At 35.7% G+C, this 22,017-nt stretch overlaps 1 long non-coding RNA gene across 4 annotated transcripts; it reads right to left on the bottom strand.

The window, feature by feature from the left end:
• Positions 1–6,856: 6,856 nt before the first annotated feature.
• LOC140035353 (uncharacterized) lies at positions 6,857–11,585 on the bottom strand. 4 transcript variants are annotated; one of them, XR_011839487.1, is made up of 6 exons: positions 11,346–11,585; positions 11,088–11,206; positions 9,787–9,864; positions 8,175–8,228; positions 7,917–8,066; positions 6,857–7,360 (listed from the first exon to the last, which is right to left on the bottom strand). It is a non-coding gene; the product is annotated as an uncharacterized lncRNA (long non-coding RNA). The 4 variants fall into 4 exon arrangements; XR_011839488.1 differs by having other exon boundaries at positions 11,088–11,134; XR_011839489.1 differs by lacking the exon at positions 11,088–11,206.
• Positions 11,586–22,017: the final 10,432 nt, after the last annotated feature.

Genomic DNA, 22,017 nt, shown 5'->3' with positions numbered 1-22,017 from the left:
GTTCCCACAAATGCCCCTGAGATAAGTGTACAAGTTATATTATTGAAATAATGAAAACTAATAAAAACTAGAAATAAATTTAAAAAAGTGAGGGGATGTTAGTGAAATAAGGAAAAAGAGTCACTGACCATTTATTTGCACAAAGCTGTAGCAACAACTACCGCTATTTTTTGCAATGTTGAAGAATTATTATGAACTATCTGAGTTATGCTATCCAATAGGTGTACATCATCCAACAATACTAGAGACAAAATGTTAATGAAGTAAACTAAGAAGTTGCTTGCAAAAACACTCTTCCAAGTTGAAGGTTAGCCAATGGTCTGTGGCAACAAGAAGTTGCAAGATTTGAACAAAACCAAGTTAGCACTAGCCTTACAACCAAAAGCCAAGAGTATAATCAAATAATTGCAATACAAGCAAAGATAGCTCCAAATCAAACAAATATAGCAGCAACAAACTTTGGTATTAACACCATTTGGAACAATACGATTCTCTTGCTTCCATTTGACATAGTCTGTGCTGCTGAACTTGGTAAAACCCCTGAAATTCAGGCAAAAAAAATGTGACAAGACCAAAAACAAACAAAACTTCATGTAAAGAGCAACAGAGCAGCCTCAAGTGCTTCACTAGAGACATTCTCCCTTCTTTTCTCAACTAACCAAGTGGAGATAGAGTGGGAACTCATCAACTCCCTTCTTTTTCATGCCAACATCATATATCCTAATCTTTGGATCTGGAACACCACGGTAGTACCTTGACTTTGGATAGGGTTTGTCTTTTATCTTCAACATATTATGGACCAATATTAAAAAGGAAGCCATTTTCACTTTAAGCAGCAATATTTAAAGTGGAAAAGAGTGATTTGTTACAAAAATTAAGGTGGAAAAGAGTGAATTGAACAGGTTCATGAGCAATGCAGAAACTAAATTATTTGTCATATGCTCAAGTTGCAACATTACAGATCCATTAAATGAAACAAGCTAAGAACTAAAATAGTCATTTATGAAACCATAACAGTAATAAGGTGCAAAACCAAAACTGCAATCCAAGAGTAATATCATTTCAGATTTCATAACCATACATTAAATAAATAGAAATGCAATCCAAGACTATCCAAAACACCATCTGCCTTGAAGCAATTCAGGCAGAGGGTGAGGATTGTAAAACCATTGTTTAGTCATTAGTTTCACATAACACCATATAAAAAGCATGAGGAGGCAGCATATTAATGAGCTATAATTCACAAGCACCACTAAGTACAAAAGAAGAGAAATATAAGCATAACAGTAGTAATTAGAAATGCAAGCTAAAATTGTTGCTGGTCCTAATATTGGTAGAGTTAAGAGTTGTAGCTGCATTCATGCTAACAGATATAGCAGCTTGAGAACAGATGTAGCAACTTGAGACTTACCAGGGGTTTGAATAGGAGCTGTTGACAAATGATTAGTTGGTCGAGTAAGTTCTGGTGCAACTCTTTTGCAAGAACCTATTGCAACATTTGTCGAAGTGGCATGTGAAGGCCTTCCTCTCTGCAATGGATCAAAATAGAAGAGCTTGTACCTTACTGAATATATATGTAGCAGCACTAGATTGGATTTCATAACAAAAGTGCCCATACCTTTTTTTTAGAGGTAATTGTACCTGTCTGTACATTGACCTGAATATTTATGGCAGCATTTCTAGTAGAAGTGTCGCGCCCCATTTTTGAAAAAAAATTAAATAGTATAGAGTTGAAAAAATGGATTAAAAGATGAGTGAATTGAAATTTTGAGTTTTTGATTTTTAGACAATAAATAAAGAAAAAAGGGCCTAAAATGGGACTTAAAAAGTGCAACGATTTGGGACCAAAATAATAGTCTAAAAAGGATTTTTAGGAAAAAATAGAAGTCGCCACTTAATATCGAGTTTAGGTATACCAAGTCACCTAAAAATGTATTTTTCATAAAAAAAAATAGATAAAACCCTTTTTAGGCGACTTCAACCTTAGGCACCCTTTCAATCTAGGCAAGGTTAGTTGCGAGATTTAGTCGAAAATTTTCTGAATCTAATCTATAAAACTTATCACATTAGAGCATTTCTATATGGATGCAAATCCAGACCTAATGAATATCGAGAGGGTTAAAATATCTCTTCAAAGTTTAATTGGTGCAAATCACATTAATTGTGATGCCCAAAATTATTCTTAGAAGAGGTCACGAATATGCAAAGATAAGACTCGAAGAAAAAGAAGAATTATAATATATAAATATACGTGATCTAAAAAAGATGAATGCAACATAACAGATACGGGGAACTAATATTTGTGACTCAATTTTTCCTTCTTATAGAGGGGGGATGAGAGCGTGCTAAGGTTAAGAAGCCACACTCATTCATTTCCCATATTTGAAAGGTGACTCTCATAATTTAATCAAGCAAATGGACTAACATATTTCTATTTTCCTAAATAGAATGCAAGTCTAAATGTCATGTTTCATGCACATAGGGATAAGGGAGATAATATATAGAGGAAATATCATGTAAGATGAGAAAAAGATCTTAAAAATGAAAAACATGTATGAAATGCAATGAATGTCATGCAAAGAATGTGAATCTAGCGCGAAAACGGTCTAAATGGTCTAGCATTGGACTAACCCATTTCTACAAGATTTCACTAGTATTGGACTAGTGAGAAATCGTAAAGAAAGACCACAACTAGCGTTGGACTAGTGTGGTGACGTCATGCATTTATTATAACTAAATAAATCCTACAAAAGCATAATTAAAGCAAGTAAGCACATAATGCACATAGAACACATAACACATAAGCATAATTTCTAGATGCAAAACGCTAATGAAAGCGAATAAACACGTAAGTACATAAGCATGCAAGCACACAAACAAACAAATGCAAATAAAAACTTAAGTATTACATTTAAGGCCCTAACTACAATCTAAGGGAGGAATTAAAAAAAATAATAACCTAACTATTACATTTATCTAACTAATTACATTTTTAACAAAATTAAAACCTATCTATTATATAGTCTAGCTAAATACATGCTTTGAGCATCTATCTATTACAATTTGACATTTAAATGCCTCTCAAATAATCATCAAAATTAAATAAAATAAATGAAACTTAAAATAAATAATTAAAACAAAAAGCCCTCAAAACATGCAATTACATATAAAAAACACATTGGAGAACATAAAAGAAATTAAAATAATAAAAGATGTTAGCTTCTTTGAAGTTGTGGCTAAATGGAGTGAAATTTGCTCTATTTATACTCCAAAAATCAATAAAATAATCAAGACATCAATTTAATTATAAAGAAATGAAAATAATCATAAAATCTACCAGTTAAAGCACTTAAATAAAGTATAATTAACAATTAAAGAAGAAAAGTAACTTATATTTAAGAAATCAAAACTATTAGGGACCTAATTACAAAAATAAAAAAGTTTTTGAGGTTAAATTATAATTATTACAAAGATTAGGGGTCAAAATTAAAGAAAAATAAAGTTTAGGGACTAAAATATAATTAAATTAGGGACCTAATTGAAAGAAAACTAAAGTATTTAGAGCCTTAATAAAATTATGCAAAATTTTAGGGACTAATTTGAAAAAACATTTTCTAGTTTCTTGACAAATCAGGTCACTGGTCATTTTTCTTATTTCTTTGGGCCAAAACTTCCTAAGCCCAATCGAAAGTCCAAGGCAAAATACACAGGCCAGCCTATAGTTTTGCTCAAACAAACCCAACCGAAAAAAACATGGGCTTTAACCTCCTAACCCAAGACAAAACCAATCAGAAATAACAATAACCCACTTTCAAAAAATCAAACAAAATAACCAAATCCAATTCTCTTCTATTTTACCAAAACCCAAAAAATTGATAAGCCAACTAAAAAATTGTTAAGGTCTAATTTCATCCCAAAATCCAGAATTAATTTGTCCAACGATCTATTTAAAATATGCAAAAGAGAATTAGAATTTAAAAGGGGCAAAATTGATTTATTACAGAAGTTTTTGGGCCATAGTACAATTATTTGAAAGTTGGGGGCCAGATTATACTACACTAACCTATACTACGCAGCTAGATTATACTACACTAACCTATACTAAAATAAGAGAAAATAAAGAGAGTTACATTTGTTAAGGGCTTGTGTCTTGTCTCGAAAGGCAAGACACAACCTTTTGGTTATTCTTCTTGTCTTCCAAACTCTCTCTCTTATCTCAAGCTAATTTGAACTTAAACTCTCAAACTAGATGAACTAGGCAGTATATATTCTTGGTCTTACATTATTGGAGCCAAAATGTCAAAAAGAGAAGCTCCTAGAACCCCTCCCCAAAAAAGAATGTTCGTACAAGTTGTCCCTTTTTGTCTTGTCAAAGATGGAGAAAGAAACAAAAATCATGCAAGTTGGCAACTTGAAGCTGCCAGGAATCCCTTGAAGGATTCTCCCAGGGATTGGGCAGAGCATGTGAGAAACAAAATTCTGCCCATAATCCCTAGCAGAAACCATAGAGAATCCATTGAGAGACTTTTTTTTTTTATCCTTGATTTGCACCATCTCTTTTAGATATTGTTGTGAGTTCTCAAGTTTCTAATCGTCGCTTTAGATCACCATTTCACTTCTAATTGAGTTTGATTATTTTACCCACAAAAACAAAGAGATTTTGCAACTAAAATGACAAAATCACAACAAATTCATCTATGAACTCAAGGTACAAATTAATGACAAAAAATGGACAACTTATACCATATAACCTTACAAATTGACCAAAAAATAATGTGAAACACATTCAAAAATATCACAAATGTGGCCATTATCAAATGTAAATATTTTATTATAATTAAGTTATAGAGGCCCAATACAACTTATTTGCTTTAAATATGTATATATATATACGTATATATATATTTTCACTAAGGCCGCAAATTATTTAGTCAAACCCAAAATATATTTATTAAGTCCAAATTAACTATGTTAACCTATTTCAATTTAAGTAAGCTAAGAACACTTTTTGAAAGCCCAAATTAGGCCCAAGTTCAAATCAAAGAAAGCCTAACTTTGAGTCTGGCCTAATTATTGGGCCTAGCCCAAACCCAGATTAGGCCCAATTTTGTTTGGGCCCATTGTCTATATAAGTAGAAAAGAAAATTAATTAACCAACTTTATTTCATGGAAATTAATTAATATCCACCTTTTATAACAGGAAAATTTTCTAAGTCAAGAAACTTTCTATTTTAAGTAACTTTCTATTTTAGAAAATTTTCTGTTTTATGAAACTTTTAGTTATTTCTTATAGATTTTCTAGACATGATCTATAGGGTACTTAAAATAAGGAAACGTGCCATATAAATCAGGATTGCAAACTAACTAGAGTGAACATGTATCTACTATAGATCCAAAGCAAAACTAAGAAGAGTTAGGGATAATTCGCTCGAGCAGTCCGAGGTAGATAGTGCTTACCTCTCTGTATTTTCAAAATATTATATATGAATTTTTCTTAAGTAAATGTTTTATTTTGATATATGAAAATTGGACCACGTATGCCTATTTGAAATTTGTTTTTGGCTATGCTATATTAAATAAAAGAGTGGAATATTTTTATGAATTTAAAGGAATTATGCATGTGACATTTGAAATGATTTTAAGGTACCAAAAGCTCTACATGTTCATGAAATAGGTGGTAAGGGCTATAGTCCTGTTATTGTAACGATCAAGTGAAGATCAAGAAAATACTTGATCAGTTGCAAATAGTCATTGTATGGGTAGATTAAGTAAAGATCAAGGGAAATCCTTAATCTACCATGCTCCTAGAAGCAGTTCAATCTCTAGGTTGAGTATTCAGAAGCTAAATATTAAACGAACCTGTTTATGAGCTACTTTTGGAAATGAATTGATATGTTTAGAATGTTCATTGATATCGGGATATGCAATAGATATGTTCATGTTACATTATATGATTTTGATACCACTCAACTTGATATGATATGTTCATGTATCTTAATTGACTTTGCAATTGTTTTGCTATTAACTATACATGTGATATGGTGTGACTGGTATTATTAAAGTATGGTATTATATAAGTATAATAGCTACATGATCCGGCAAAGGAGTAAACATTTCCGAATGAGTGAAGTGTCGCTCAACCCACTTTCTTATCGTTTTTTTTGCAGACCTTGAAGAATACGAGATGGTATGTATTGAGGAGTCGGAAGATAACTTCTACTAGTTACTTGTAGTCAAGGAAATGGACTATAGCATTAGGAGTTTGTGTTATGTAGTATTGGATATGTATTAGATTAGTTCTTTTTAAGATCTCATTCCATTAGCTAATTGGGTATGTAGACCCTAAGTGGATGTTTTGATATTTCCTTACTTTGGTTATGTACCACACTTAAGTAGTTAATTACATGGACTAGTACTACGTGTATGTTATGGTTGCTTTGTGTTCTCTAATCATGAGGATACATCGACTGTCTCATGTCTGGCACGTGCGGGCTAGGGACGTGACACTATGAACTTCCTTTTTTTTTTTTTTATTAAGGCTCATAAATGAACGTTTGAACACATCGAGGTACAAGTTCATTAACACTAATGCATACCATACTACTACTAAATTTCCCTATTTATTGATTTTACCTAATTACACTTTTATATATCTCTATCAAAGGTTAAAACTTGAAGATAATCTTAATAGTGCTGCCACCATGAGCACTAATTGCAAAGTCTTCTTTGACCTAGAGAAGGTTTAGAGAAGCTAAACCTGTGGGTTATCAAGGGCTTCACATCAATCTTGCTGCTACTTAGAAATGTTCCTATAACATCGACATCCCTTTAAAGACTGTGAACTTAAAGATTCTAATTAGAACCAATAGCGATTTTATATACTCATATAATTTATTTTTCAATTGTTTCATGAGATTTTCGATTAAACAGAAATATAGGGAAATGTAAAGGTTGTAGGTAGTAAATAATCCATCTACAATCCTATACAAGTATAATCATCCTCTCCACCCGTTTCCCCATACAGAAAGCTATATCCCTCTGAAGGATTAGAGGAATATGATTCCCACCCTGCATAATAACAACGGGTAATAACTGCTTCAACAAGGTCTTTCGGTGGAGCTCCATACATATTGTCTTTAAAATCAACAGTAACTTCTTTCATATATGCTGTTCTGTAAGGATTATCTCCATAAAATTTTCCACTGCCCATTGGAGGACTCTTATTGGTAGGAGGAGGACTGTAAATTTGACCTCCAAAACGGACAGAGTCTGCAGATCCAAAATTTGCAAACAAGGATTGTGGCCAATATCCAAGTATGGTGTCATTAAAAGAAAACCACCAACGTCCGCTTACGTCTCGCTAGGTCCATGAAAAAATCAAGAGTAAGTTCCCAAGCATAAAATGAAGGTTGTTTATAGTTTTAGATATATAGCATGTAAAAGAATATATTAAACTAGGAAGGATGTCTAGCTAGTTTCCTGAAGAAGATCAAGAATTATTTCCAAGCATAAAATTGAAGTTTCTTTATTCTTTTAGATAATCAGAAAATAAAAGAATCAAAGGAAAGAAAGATATAGGAACAAAGACTGCACTTACCAAGACAAGGCAAAACATAAATATAGAGTTATATGCAATTTTCATACACACACACACACACATTTTATATACATATATAAATGTGTGAAATTATTCATTACTTACTTGACAAGAATCATCATTAAGCACCAAAAAATTCAATATTAGCTAGAATATTAGAGGCATTTACTTTCCTCTTTGTACACATTTACTTGCAAACATGCTATCTCTTTTTTTCTTCTTCAGACAATTTTTCTATATAAAGACATAAAGAGGAGATATAGAGATTGTTCTCTATTCAAGCGTGAGGTCACAAAAAGAAAGTTGTAGTTTGTAATACCTGCTCAATTGTAAATTTCCAATCAATCATCTTCCCAAACTTTGGATCGGAGACTTCGTTAAAAACATAATTCAAGGGATATTCATCACTAACTATCACAAATCCTGGGCAATCGATGTTAAAACAACCTGTCGATTTGTGGTTATCATTCTGTGCAAAGGCAAGATTAACAAATCAAAAATCATGATTTCGAATTAATAATTTATCTATAATGACTAAAAGGAAACTTTAATAATAGATATTTTTAAAATAACTTACTGTCCAATATGTGTATAGTCTTGTATTTAGATCATGATAAAGGTCCTCATGTACCTAAATAGGAAGCATAACTTTAACAAGCAACTCAACTGTAAAAAATGAAACAAAAAATGGCTAGAATTCAATGATCTTGAATTCATGAAGCTTTTAACAATTAGGCCCATTTAAGGATTTTTATTTTTATACAAGTTAAGGAATAATAGTCGAAAAAGAAAGAAAAGATACTTAGCTAAGCAAAGGAAAGTTTGATAAAGGTTAACGTGACAGCCCCACCTCCCCCTAAGGCGAATCAAAGGGCTCGGCGGACCGCCTGCCCAACTCTCACCGGGACTCACTACAGTTCTCAAATAAAATACATCACTCACATCCAATAACATAGGGTACAACCTCAAGAATAAACGAAATAACAATTTTCAAACTTAGAACGAGATAAGATACATTACAAATCTCAAGTAAGGGTATCATTCCTCGAATAAGACAAAAGTCCTCAGTTCTCAAATAATTACATCAAATACTTATCAGGTGAATCGAATTCAAATTATATATTAGATATCCCTTCAGGCACTAATAACTCAATACAAGCGCTTTCTTTGGCCTCGAGCCCTATGGGGAAAAATTATTTTTGGGGGTCACTAATTAAGCCTTGGAAATGGAAACTCAGGTCCATTTATACTTAAATTAACGAGCAATTAATGGCTAAAAGGGCAAATTAAATAAAATTCGTTTCGTTCGATATATTCAAACTTACAACACAAGAATCCAATATATATACATTCAGATTTCCAAAATACAAGTCCATAACCAGCCCTTAAATTTCATTTTCAAAGTTCTAAAATATCAAAAAACACGTCGATCTCTTCAAACATCTTCGATCCAGATTCTTGTTAAGGAAAACAAATTGGGGTGAGCTAATGCTCAGTGAGGCCAAGGGAAAGACATGCAAGCATGCGAGCAAAGACACAATATAAAGCAATAACTCGAGTAACAAGTAACTGCGAAACATTAAGCAAGTAGGGAATTTAATCACAATAAAAGGATACGGGAGCTCTCAGGAGCTAATTCACGCTCGATCCAAGCTCAGGTAGTTGAACCTTCGTCAACTTTCACAGTTATCCATGTAGAACTCCACTTACTACCTCCAGCCACCATGACACCCTCTTGGATCCGTAACCAAACAAGCATGTAGGTGGTATCACTTAACAAGTATACCTAGCAAGACCCCTTATTTCGATCAAGCTATAACACTTCCTAAGGTTCACCAAGTTTCTCGACCAAGCCCTTGCCGGCTCGAGTTACAAAGCTAGCCAATGGGTTGGGACGTCCCCCTCCATTCACTTTTAGATCAATGAGACGAAACTCTAATCGACAAGATTTGGTCATAGCATTGAGACGGGATGAGCGGTACCTCCTACCCTAAAAGGGCATGATACATTTTGCCGCTCAATGCTCACGAAAAACACTTTCATTTGCATTCACATGTAACATGTATCACTTATCAAGCAAGCAATTTCGTGAAAGAGAGGACAAGGGCGATAAAGTACGCCCTAGCCTCATTAACTAGCAAGTACAAGAATCATTTCATTTAAACACTTCACATGCACTTGATACTCACCAAGTATCAAAAGTCAAAGTTTGAGAAATTAGCTCTAAGACGCTTCGCCGGGAGTTCCCTCGAAGTCCTCTTGATATCCTGAAAGTATGCAATAATGCATTGTATCTCAAATTCTAGGCCAAACAGTATTCGTGTAAAGAAAAGAAACAGTCAATTTTGACTCCAATATTCCAGTTTCCAAAGTATTTCAGTTCATAAGGAATCGACTTTCAAATGAGGTCTCAAGTGATAGGTGAACTCAAGTTCACCATGAAAATAGGTTTGAAATGCTCTAAGAGTTGTAAAAATGTAACCTAGGCCCTTAAAAGAACATTTAGGTCCAAATTGGAAATTTTCACTTTTCGAGTCATTCTTGAAAATATCAGTCCGGAAGTTCGGAAAGTCTAAAAATGGAAAATTTTACACTGTCAAAAACTTCATTCAAAGTATAACAACTTTGTAGAAGGTCGCTTTCCAAGAATCAAATCAGAAACAAGTCAATTTCTCCAAGAAAGTTTACTATTCATTGAAGATAGGTCAAAACAGTCCAAGTTTTTTCCAATAACTTTGAAATTTTTGCCAAAATCATAGAATCAAAACCAACCTTTGAAATTTGATATGCATGTAAATTTCCAATCCAGGTTTCAAATAAAAAAAAAGGAACTCAATTCCGATGTTCCTAGCTCAAGAAATAAAAAGTTGAAGTTCGCTAAAATTCCTGGACTGTTGGCCTTTCTAGAAATTTTCCAGATTTAATGCACTTCGCTAATTAGGCCGTATCTCACTCGATTCTCAGTGAAATTGAAAACGGTTGGTGGTGTTAGAAACTAGGTTCACAAGGATATATTTATGTAGAAGAAATCATTTCCAAAATCCAGACATAAGCGGCTCAAAATCAAGCAACAAAATGGATTTTCTGGACAGTCTCGGATGAACAGTAATAAACAGGCAGCCAACTTTCAAAACTCGCCACGAATCACTCGGGATGAACTAGAAAATGAGCTTGGTACCATTTTAAAGCTCTAAGAGTCTACTTTCAAATGCCGCAAACGGCACTCAATTTCGATCAACGAGCAAAACGTTATAGCTACACAAATGTTGCTGGTCAGAAAATTCTGGAGCTTGTTCCAGTTTTGCTTCTCTACTTGTAACTCAAAATTTAACCAACCATTTGGGTTGATTTTTGGTGGACAACCACAATACACATAGCACAACATATCTACACCAATTTGGAAGCTCAATTAGCACCAGAAAATTTTCAAAATTACAGGGCAGCGGCAAACAAGGAAGTCGGTCAGCAAGTCAGAAATTTCAGACAGTACCTTCTCCAAATTTCTAACTTTCTTCCAACTTCATTCCATCAATCATTCTATATAGCACAATATCAGCAACCACAACATGTTAATTCATCACATCAGCCACCAATAAGCATCCTCAAACCCTCGAGCATGTCATGAAATTGCAAGAATATAATTACTCAACCAATCAACCCAAATTCTACCATAGGTTGCAAACCCATGCTACCTTTGCTCCATTTGAGCTATAATTTTGCAAGATTGAAGTGTGGGTGAATGAGTTACCTCAAGAACTTAGTTGGACAGCTTTAGGGCAGAAATTTTGACCGAAATTCCTCCAAGAAAACCGATGAACAGCCCCCTCTTCCAAGCTAGGATCAAAGCCCTCTAATGGATGATGAAATTTGGAAGTGGATTGAAGTAATTTTGTAAGGATTTTGGCTAGATTTTTCTTCCCCTTTTCTTCCTATTTTTGGCCAAACAGAGAGAGTGAAGAGAGGAGAGAGAGTGCAATCAGATGTTGTAATGAAAGTGGAGAGAATTGGTGACTTAATGGTTAAGTCTAAGTGTCAACTCATGCTAGGTCCGTTTAGAGTCTTCGCGTGTCCAATTTTCGCGCTCGTTTGCAACTTTTGTGCACTAAACCTCTGAGGTAATTTCCCTAGTACATTAATAGTACATTACTAGTAGTCTGGTATCATGTTCTTAAAATCTCCAATTAATCAAATTAAGGTGCCTGTCGGGGCCTTTTCGGCACGCGCGCGTATAAAGGTCAAACTTAAGGGTTTTCTCGTTTGAACTTGGAAATTCAACTTATTCGATTCTAAAACTCTAAAATATGATAATCCAAGTATATAAATATAACAATAAAAATCACGATAAGCAAATCATCTTGAATAAATTTGGGCATTAAAATAATATGCGCGTAAAGAACTAATCGGTAAAATTTATTTTCGAGAAATTCATGTACTTTAGTATTTTTTTTTGGGTAACTCGAGTACGAAATATTTTTAAAATGACCAATTTAACAATATTTTGAAATAATAAAATTATGGGTCCTCACAGTTAATGTCTTCAATCTTAACTTATTTAGTTGTCTAAGAAACAAATGGAATATATTAGAAGTCATTCCTCAAAGTTAATTTTTTGTAGATAAGATTGTTGAATAATGAAAATGAGTAACTTCATTCCATTTCTTTTGACAAATTGGAAATAGTTTTTTCATAGTAGAACTTTTTTTTTTTATTTTTATTTTAACGTTCTTTTCATCCCTAAGTTGAAAATACGAAGTCAATGAAAAGTTATGTATTGTTAACCTTTCCTTGATCTTGTTATTTTAATCGTCAATACCTTAAGTAATGTGTTAGATTCCTACAATCTTCGAAAATAAAATGATCAATAGATACTTCATGCATCCAACATATCCTATACGGCTCATTCAACCATATTACACAATAAAGAGCAAGCAAAATGAACTAATTTTATTTTTAAAATCAAAAGATAATGTCAATTGGTATCATATGAAATTTCCGAATGATTCATTCACGAAATATTTCTATTTTCATGGTAGAAACTTACAATCCATCCGGCTTCGACTGAAGTATCTCCATTTATTATTATTATTGAAGCAGCACTATATTGATGAGAGCCAGATTTAACCGATGGATTATGTATTGCAATATTAGCACTTGCTCCGTAGTATCCATCCCCACCATTCCTCAAATTTTCACCAGCAAACTGCAAAAATTTTAGTGTTTCTTTTTAACAAACATGTTTATGAAATTTTAAGTATATCATAGACATAACATATAGTCTTTTGCATAAGGATATATAAGTTTGGATGCATGTCACATGTGTAAAAGAAAAATATGAAATTTATTTGGCCTGTAACAACACCTTCTACCATGTATACATGTATTATGTGTGTGTGTAGCAAAAATTGCTACATAGGCATGTATAAAAGAGTATTCCCACATATATATAGGTGAGAGCATCTTTGGATGCACCAGGAGTCCAAGATTGACAAAATTAAGATTTTCCCACAAGGTGACAATTTTTTTGAGGAAATGTTTTATACTTTCAAATTTTGTTAGAGAGAAATTTAAATCTATTATCCTTTATGTATTACTGGTTTAGTAGTTTCTATCAAACACCAGCTAGTCACTTATGGACTATATACTATAATTTTGGACAAGAATGTTTATACAGTAAAATTTTAATTCAAATGAGATGTCACATATCTAACAGTGAAAGAATGTATACATTATTAATGTATACAAAATTTATTCTACAATACAAATAAATTATAACATAGTACAATAGCTATCTTTACCAAAAACTTAGTATAAATAGTTCACAAAATTAACTACATGCCAATTTGGACTAATATATTAAATCAAAAAAACAAAAGTTAAATGGAGGAGATGTATATTAGATTATCAATTTTACTACACATATAGAGATGAACTTATAGCAAAACAGGGACCCATTAATGCAATTTCTAACTTAAAACATCTAAGTGGGGCAATATCATTATTTTTTATTTGTATCATGATTTCAACAAATAAACAAATGGCTTTGTAGATTTGAGAACTCAAAACTATCTCTTTTTAATTTTCTTAATTTTTTTAATGTAGGGGATGTTACACAATGATGATTTTCAAAACTAATAAAACCTTTCAAAAATCAAAGGACTTCTAGAGCACTTTTGTACCTTATAAAAAAATTTGGTCCTTTTTCTAGAAAACATAGATTTTTAAAAGCTACTATCTACAAACAAAATTTTTGCATACAAATTGTTTTAAAATAATTTAATTAAACTTTTTGGGAGTAAAATAATATGTTAAATACACTCCAATTAAATAGTTTTGCAGAAGAAATATCTATGTATACAATGATATGCATATACATATAATAAGTTTATAACAATTCCGATCCATAAAGCTATAAAATAAAATCTAACTTGGATCATCAAACTAATGTGATGCAAACAAATTTAGAAATAAAGATATCATGCATGCAAATATATCATTCTTACTTCCAAACCACCATTATATTTCTGGGAATAATTTAGAGCATTTGAGTCGAGATATTTGACTTTTCTCAAATGCTTTCTACTTGTTCGTGGGATAGGCACAGTTCCACTGGGGCATCCTTTCTCCAACCAAACATTTCCAACATTATCTTTATACTTGAATGAACCGCCCTTCAATGCATCAACATACTTCTTTCCCGGACTAATCTGTAGAAAGATTATACATACATATGTAAAAATCAACTAAAAAGGAAAATAATTGCTGAAACACTTAACGGAGAACCATTAATTATCGATATATTTCTTATTTATCTTAAACATTTGTTGGGATTCAACCTTTATAAATATAATTTAAATTGTTATATCTAAATACAACATTACTAAATTGTTGTACCTCAATTTGATGTTCGACTAAAGCAGGGTGTTGTAGAGCTGGCTGTTTGTCTATGTCAACGCAATCATATATTTCACCATATATAGTCTGTAAAAGAATAAATTGGACAATCAATTCTATAGGACAAAAGATAAAGAAAGGGATAGTAAATTGACAATTTACATAAAATTTGATAGCTCAAATTTGGCTACTAAACACCCAATCAGGCAAAATTTTAAGTTCACTTAATTTTTGAAACAGATAAATTGGTGAGAAAAACTAGCTAAACAATGAATTAAGTGCTAGAGCAAATGGGTTGCAACTAGTGAGATGTATTCAGTCGCCATTGGTGTAAGTTATTGATAAAAATACCTTTGCTGTCACGACATGCAGTTGTCTGGTTCTGTCTCTCCTTTGTGCCTATGATGCTACATTCTACCCAATCCAGAATGAAACAAGTGATTAAAGTGCCAAAGAATACTACAATCACTTTATAATCCATGACAAAATTTTTCTGCTTCTATTAGTCTAGTGCCTCTTATTTATAATGTTGTCAACGTAAGAAATTCTTGTAGTATTTATCCAAGTTGGCTGAATGGCACTCATCTCCAATAGTTATGTGATTAATTCGATGTACTTAATTTTCCATCCTTTTTTTTTTCGTGTTGAAACCAAGTCGTAAGATTTTGTCAGAAGTGATGTCATTTGTGGTATTTCCCTCATATTGTCAACATAAAAAATTCTTGTAGTATTTATCCAAGTTGGCTGAATGGCACTCATATCCAATAGCTATGTGATTTTGAAATCAAGCCGTAATATTTTGTCATAATTGACATCATTTCTGATGGAGAAATCTTGAAAAATATTCTGTTAATTTGGAATGTAGTTGATGCTAAATAGATAACAGAATTATGTAGTTATATAGGAATTGTCCTTGCCTAGTAATAAAATGGTACTAGGGATGTTGTACAACTGAATCGGAGTAAGTACTTGAGGATATATTGCTAAAAATGTGCTTGATTTTTGTGATGAATTTCTTGACATCTTCATCTTAGTGTTCAGTTTAAATCTCGTCCCAATAAATTGCCTTTATATGACTGAAATCTATTTTCAGAATGTTTGAAAGAAGCACGGAACAATTTAGAACTATCTTTATCCCAAGATGGTAAAGTGAGAGGATAAAGTAACAAAATACAAGTGTGACAGCCCCACCTTCCCCTAAGGCGAACCAAAGGGGTTAGCGGACTGCCTGCCCAGCTCTCGCCAGGACTAACGGTACGGTTTACGTCAATCTAAAACGTTCCGGAACATAACATCGCGCGCAAACAAGTCAAAAACACAAAATAAAAAAACGAAAAACCGGAAGCCGAAATTTATCTAAACCATAGCCAAGCATATATATACAATGGAAATCAACATTTACAACCATAATGGCATGCCAAAACCATTCATTAAGGAGTACACATTCGATTTGCCTATCAAAAGGAAATGAACCCGTTATACATTAGGGTTTCACTTCAAGAGCTATACAAAAGACATTTACAAGCTCAGTATGGCAATTGACTATCCAGTCCATTTTCAAAAGCAATTATATCCCTGTAAGGAAAACAAATAACACGGAATGAGCCAGAGCCCAGTGGTATACCACCCAATAAGCAATCAAAGTCATATAAGAATGAACTTTCATTTAAAGTGCACAATTAAGCAATGAAGCAAAACGGTAAAAGGATACGGTCGGCTCTCAAGAGCCCATTTCCACGCTTGAAATCTTGAACCAACCTCATTGACTCTTCGTCAATGTTAAAATACCAAACCGTAGACAACTCTTTACTTCCATTCCTTCCACCCAACATACCCCAACCGGGCCCGCACTCCATTTCAGTAGCTTTTGGTAATACTCGAGTTTACCGGAACCAAGGGTCTCATTACCACAAGGTTCCCCAGTACAGTCCCCGTGGCATGATAATTTTCACGACCAAGCCCTCGCCGGCTCGATCCAATTAACTACCATACGGGGTTGAGCTCATAAATGCAGTAAAGCCATTGGATACTCGTCCAACGACACCAAATCAGTTTCCATGAATGGAATGCAGTATCTCATATATCCAGTGCAGTATTTCAGTAAAACACAATCAATAGCCATGAATAAAACCACAAGGGGTGAGGGCGATCAAGTACACCCTCACCTCAATCATTTCCAATAACCAAGTAAGCCTTCAAGGCATCAAATACACATAGCACAAAGCCACATTATAACAAGTAAGTGAGTAGTATACTCACCAAGCGAGAAAGTGGTGTTTCATACACCGTGGTCACCAATCCGCCGTGAACTACCGTCACGCCCTAGAATCACGCAACAAATGCAATGAGACTCGATAACGAGTCGTATAGCAATGCTTAACACAACCCCAATAGGGTTTCGTATGCACAAATAAGCATGATAGTAAACCAGAAATTAAGAAAGGGCTTTAACTTAAGCCTTGATAAGAAAACCGGTTTTGCCGTCATAATACGGTAATGGTACAACTCTCACTAAAAATATCGGTTGGGGGTGTAAGACCCACCGTTTCGAAGCTATGGAACAGGGCTACAATAATGTAGAAGACCACTCAATCCAGTTCCTAGCTTAACTAGGTCGAAAATGCCAAATACTAACCCAGAATTCCTAAAAGAGGTTCACAAAACACAAAAAACTGTAATCGGTATATCTCAGTCCATACAAGTCCAAATGCCGAAATTCCAAAGGCATAAGTTAGCTAAGTCATCCAACTACATTTCATCAGAAGACACCAACTTCAAAATCCAAACCAAAACCAGTCAAAATAGCCAATTACTATCGCAGTTTTCGCATTCTGTCCAAAGCAGAACAGCTACAGTAATTTCGTCATAACTCATTCTACATTCATCCAAATACCCTGAAATTTTACAGGCACCTCAAACACATCAATACCTACAACTTTCATGTTTTGAGCAAAGTCTCATTCGGCCTCTAACCCAGTGATCTAAAACCGGACAGAATTGGGGTTCAAGAACCCTAACTTTTCAAATTTCACACCAAATCCAAAATTGATTGCATTTAACCACAATTCACACTCACTAGAGTCATTTCCAACCATTACAATTCATCATACAAGCCCCCAACATCAAGATCATATTAAACCAGAAAAAATCCCAATAAAATAAAAACTTCACCAAAACTCTTCAAATCAAGAAATAAATCACATTTTCACACACTCATGCCACTTCTAAGCATCATATAACCATCATTAAAGGTAGTAGGGTGTTTCAAGCTTCACTTACCAAGAAACAAGAGAGAGGAAGATGTGGAGCACCTTAGTCCTTCAAACAAAGTTCACCAAACAACTTGCTAGCACTAGAAGGAAAGTTTTTATGGAGTGAAATCTTGTTTATGGCCTTGATTGAGATGATTTGCTAGTAGAAACTTGAAGATTGGAGAAGTTTTCCTTCTTGCAAGAGTGAGAGAGAGAGCCGGCCAAACAAGAGAGAAAATGGTGATTTTTTGGTGAATTTTGGATATTTAATCCCTTGGTCAAATAAGTCAAGACAATGAATAGTAATTCTTAAAAGTTCAACCAATAGGAAAATGACACGTGGCACCTTATTAAATGCATTCCTATCCTTCTTTTCTCTCTCACATCAATCACTTCACACATTCTACTTATCCCTTAACACCCGATAAATTTTACACAGTATCCGAAACTTAACCTTATTGGCCGAATTTTTCCGAACTTTTCGCACTAGTGGGTCCCACGTCCACTATTTATTCTTAATTTTCTAAAAACTCTCCAATACTAGAAAAATCATCTTAAAACTATAATTGCTCATAAAATCCTCTCAGAAAATATTTTTAAGCCAGAAAATGCAAAATTACGCAATTAAAGGGGAAATAAACCCTAAGAAAATATTAGGGTTTTTACGGGTTCTCACACTCTCCCCCCCTTAAAAGAATTTCGTCCTCGAAATTTTTCACCTTAATTCCCGAAAAGGTTTGGGTATTTCTTTCGCATTTCCTCTTCCATTTCCCAAGTAGCTTCCTCCACTCCGTGGTTTCTCCATAACACTTTCACTAGCGGAATCTTCTTGTTTCTGAGCTCTTTGACTTTTTGATCGAGTACTTGGACTGGTTTCTCTTCATAAGCCAGTGATTCATCCACTTCGATATCCTCCGGTTGCAACACATGAGATGGGTCTGGATGATACTTCTTTAGCATCGAGACGTGAAAGACATCGTGGATTCGAGATAGACTGGATGGCAGTTCCAATCGATACGCGACCGCTCCAACCCTTTGAAGGATCTTGTAGGGTCCGACGTACCGCGGTTGAAGTTTCTTTCCTTTGCCCGTTGTGAGACTTCGTAAGGGTGTGATCTTAAGAAATACTTGATCTCCAACTTCAAATTCCAAATCCTTCCTTCGGTTATCCGCGTAGCTCTTTTGGCGACTCTGGGCGGTTTGAAGCCGTTGTCTTATCAACTTGACCTTCTCGTGAGCCTCTTCCATCCACGGAATAGTTGTCGGGTCTAGGGCTTTCTTTTCACCAACTTCGTCCCAGTAAATCGGTGAGCGGCACTTGCGTCCGTAGAGAGCTTCATACGGAGCCATTTGAATTGACGAATGGAAGCTATTGTTGTACGCAAATTCTACCAAGGTCATGTGCTGACCCCAATTGCCTCCAAAGTCCAGAATACAGGTTCGTAGCATGTCCTCAAGAGTCTGAATCGTCCGTTCTGACTGGCCATCCGTCTGAGGGTGATAGGTAGTGCTTAAATTGAGTTTCGTCCCCAGGGTTTCTTGGAACTTCTGCCAAAACCGAGATACGAACCGTGGATCCCGATCGGAAACGATGCTCACAGGAACACCGTGTAGTCTTACAACCTCGTCCATGTACAGTCGAGCCAGCTTGTCCATTGAATACTTCATGTTCACTGGCAAGAAATGGGCCGATTTGGTTAATCGATCAACGATCACCCAAACGGCATCGTGTCCCCTTTGCATCCTTGGTAAACCTGAAACGAAGTCCATAGTGATGTTTTCCCACTTCCACTCGGGTATCTCCAAGGGTTGTAACAAACCCGATGGTTTTTGATGCTCCGCCTTCACTTGCTGGCAAATGAGACATTTCTGCACGTACTGCGCGATTTCCCTCTTCATATTATCCCACCAGTAAGTTCCCTTCAGGTCTTGATACATCTTGCTGCTACCCGGATGGATTGTATACTTAGACCTATGAGCTTCCTCCAGAATTTCTGTTTTCAACGAATCGTCCTTTGGTACTACAATTCGGTTCCGATACTTCAGAAGACCCTCAGGACTCAAATTGAAGTCCGTTGTTTCTCCCTTTTCCATTTTCTCTCTCCACTTCCGTACCATCAAATCCTCGCCTTGCGCCTCTTTTATACGTTCCAGTAGAGTGGAGGTCACCCTTACATTGCTAAATATCACCTTATGACTCCCAAGACAGGGTTTCCACTCACACACGGATTCTAGTAAATCCCACTCCTTAATCATTAGCCCTGCCACTTGCACTTTACGACTCAAGGCATCGGCTACCACATTTGCCTTTCCCGGATGGTAATTGATCGTACAGTCGTAATCTTCCAGGAACTCCATCCATCGCCGTTGTCTCATATTCAGTTCTTTCTGGGAGAAAAGATATCTAAGACTCTTGTGATCCGAAAACACTTCGAAGGTCACCCCATATAGGTAATGCCTCCACTTTTTCAGTGCAAACACAACTGCAGCTAATTCTAGATCGTGAGTCGGGTAGTTCTGCTCGTGAGGCTTCAATTTCCTAGAGGCAAAAGCAATCACATTCCGGTTCTGCATCAAAACGCATCCCAATCCTTCTCACGACGCGTCTGCATATACTGCAAACCCGTCCACTCCCTTTGGCAAGACCAGTACCGGAGCCATGGTCAATCTTTTCTTTAATTCCTGAAAATTCGTTTCGCATCGGCCGTTCCAGATAAACTGGCCATGCTTCTTTGTCAAGTCAGTTAGAGGTCCTGCCAGTTTGGAAAAATCCTTAATGAACCTTCGGTAGTACCCAGCTAACCCTAGAAAGCTACGAATTTCCGTGGGGGCTTCTGGCCTCTTCCAATTTGTCACGGCCTCAACCTTCGCCGGGTCCACCGAAATACCTTCGTGGGAAATCACGTGCCCTAGAAACGCTACTTTCTCCAACCAGAACTCGCATTTGCTAAACTTGGCGTACAGCTGATGCTCCCTCAACGTCTGCAACACCACTCTCAAATGCTCCTCATGCTCCTCGCATGACTTAGAGTAGACCAAAATGTCGTCAATAAACACCACGACAAATCGGTCCAGGTAGGGTTTAAAAACCCTATGCATTAAGTCCATGAAGGCGGCGGGAGCATTAGTCAGTCCGAAGGGCATAACGGCGAACTCGTAATGCCCGTATCTTGAATTGAAAGCAGTTTTCGGAATGTCCTCCTTCCTAATCAACAACTGGTAGTATCCCTGTCGGAGGTCCAACTTCGAGAAGACCACTGCTCCTTGCAGCTGGTCAAACAACTCGTCGATGTGGGGCAGTGGATACTTATTCTTGATCGTCACGTTGTTCAGCCCCCTATAGTCAATACACATCCTCAAAGTTCCATCCTTTTTCTTCACGAATAGAACAGGAGCTCCCCAAGGAGACTCACTCTCGTGAATGAATCCCCGCTCCAAAAGGTCTTGTAATTGCAACTTAAGCTCTTTAAGTTCTGCAGGCGCCATTCGGTAAGGGGTTTTGGAGATAGGTGCGGTTCCAGGTAAAAGATCTATTCGGAATTCTATCTCCCTTTCCGGAGGTAAGGCCACTAACTCATCAGGAAACACATCCGGAAATTCCCTCACTACGGCCACGTCTTCCACTTTTAACTTATCCGTAGGGGTGTTAATTAAGAAGGCCAAAAATCCTTGCGCCCCTTTACTTATCAGTTTCCTAGCTCGAATGCCCGAAATGAGAGCAGATGAGGCTAACCTACCCCTTATATCCAACCTTAAGGTTGCCTCGCCAGGAATGCGAAATTCTACTATTTTCGTTTTACAATCCAGTTGGGCGTTATATTTGGCTAACCAGTCCATTCCCAGAATCACGTCGTACCCCTTAATGGATAAACTAATCAAGTCCCCTAAAAACCTCCTTTCACCTACCCATACGTCGCAATCCCTATAAACCATACTAGTCACCAAACGTTGACTCCCCGTAGGTGTACTAACTTCTAAGTCATATGGTAAACTAGTAGGTTTTATATCGATGCCACACATGAAATCAGGGTTAACAAACGAATGAGTGGCACCAGGATCAATTAAAACTTTGGCAAAGCGGTGGAAAATAGGGATCGTACCTTCCACCACCTCGGAAGACTCTGGGATCTGGTGAGGCTCTAAGGAATATACCCTAGCCGGAACTTTTGGTTTGGATCCGTCTCCCTTGGCCGATCCAGTATTGGTTCTCGACGGTAGTTGGCTCCCCTTTCCGTCTTGTTTCAGGACCGGACATGTAGCCAGCTGATGGTCCGCACT

The sequence above is a fragment of the Coffea arabica genome, chromosome 2c, assembly GCF_036785885.1.
Source record: "Coffea arabica cultivar ET-39 chromosome 2c, Coffea Arabica ET-39 HiFi, whole genome shotgun sequence".
In the NCBI taxonomy this organism is placed as follows: domain Eukaryota; kingdom Viridiplantae; phylum Streptophyta; class Magnoliopsida; order Gentianales; family Rubiaceae; genus Coffea; species Coffea arabica.
Note: the sequence above shows the minus strand (reverse complement) of the source record. Positions and strands in the feature narration are given on the sequence as shown.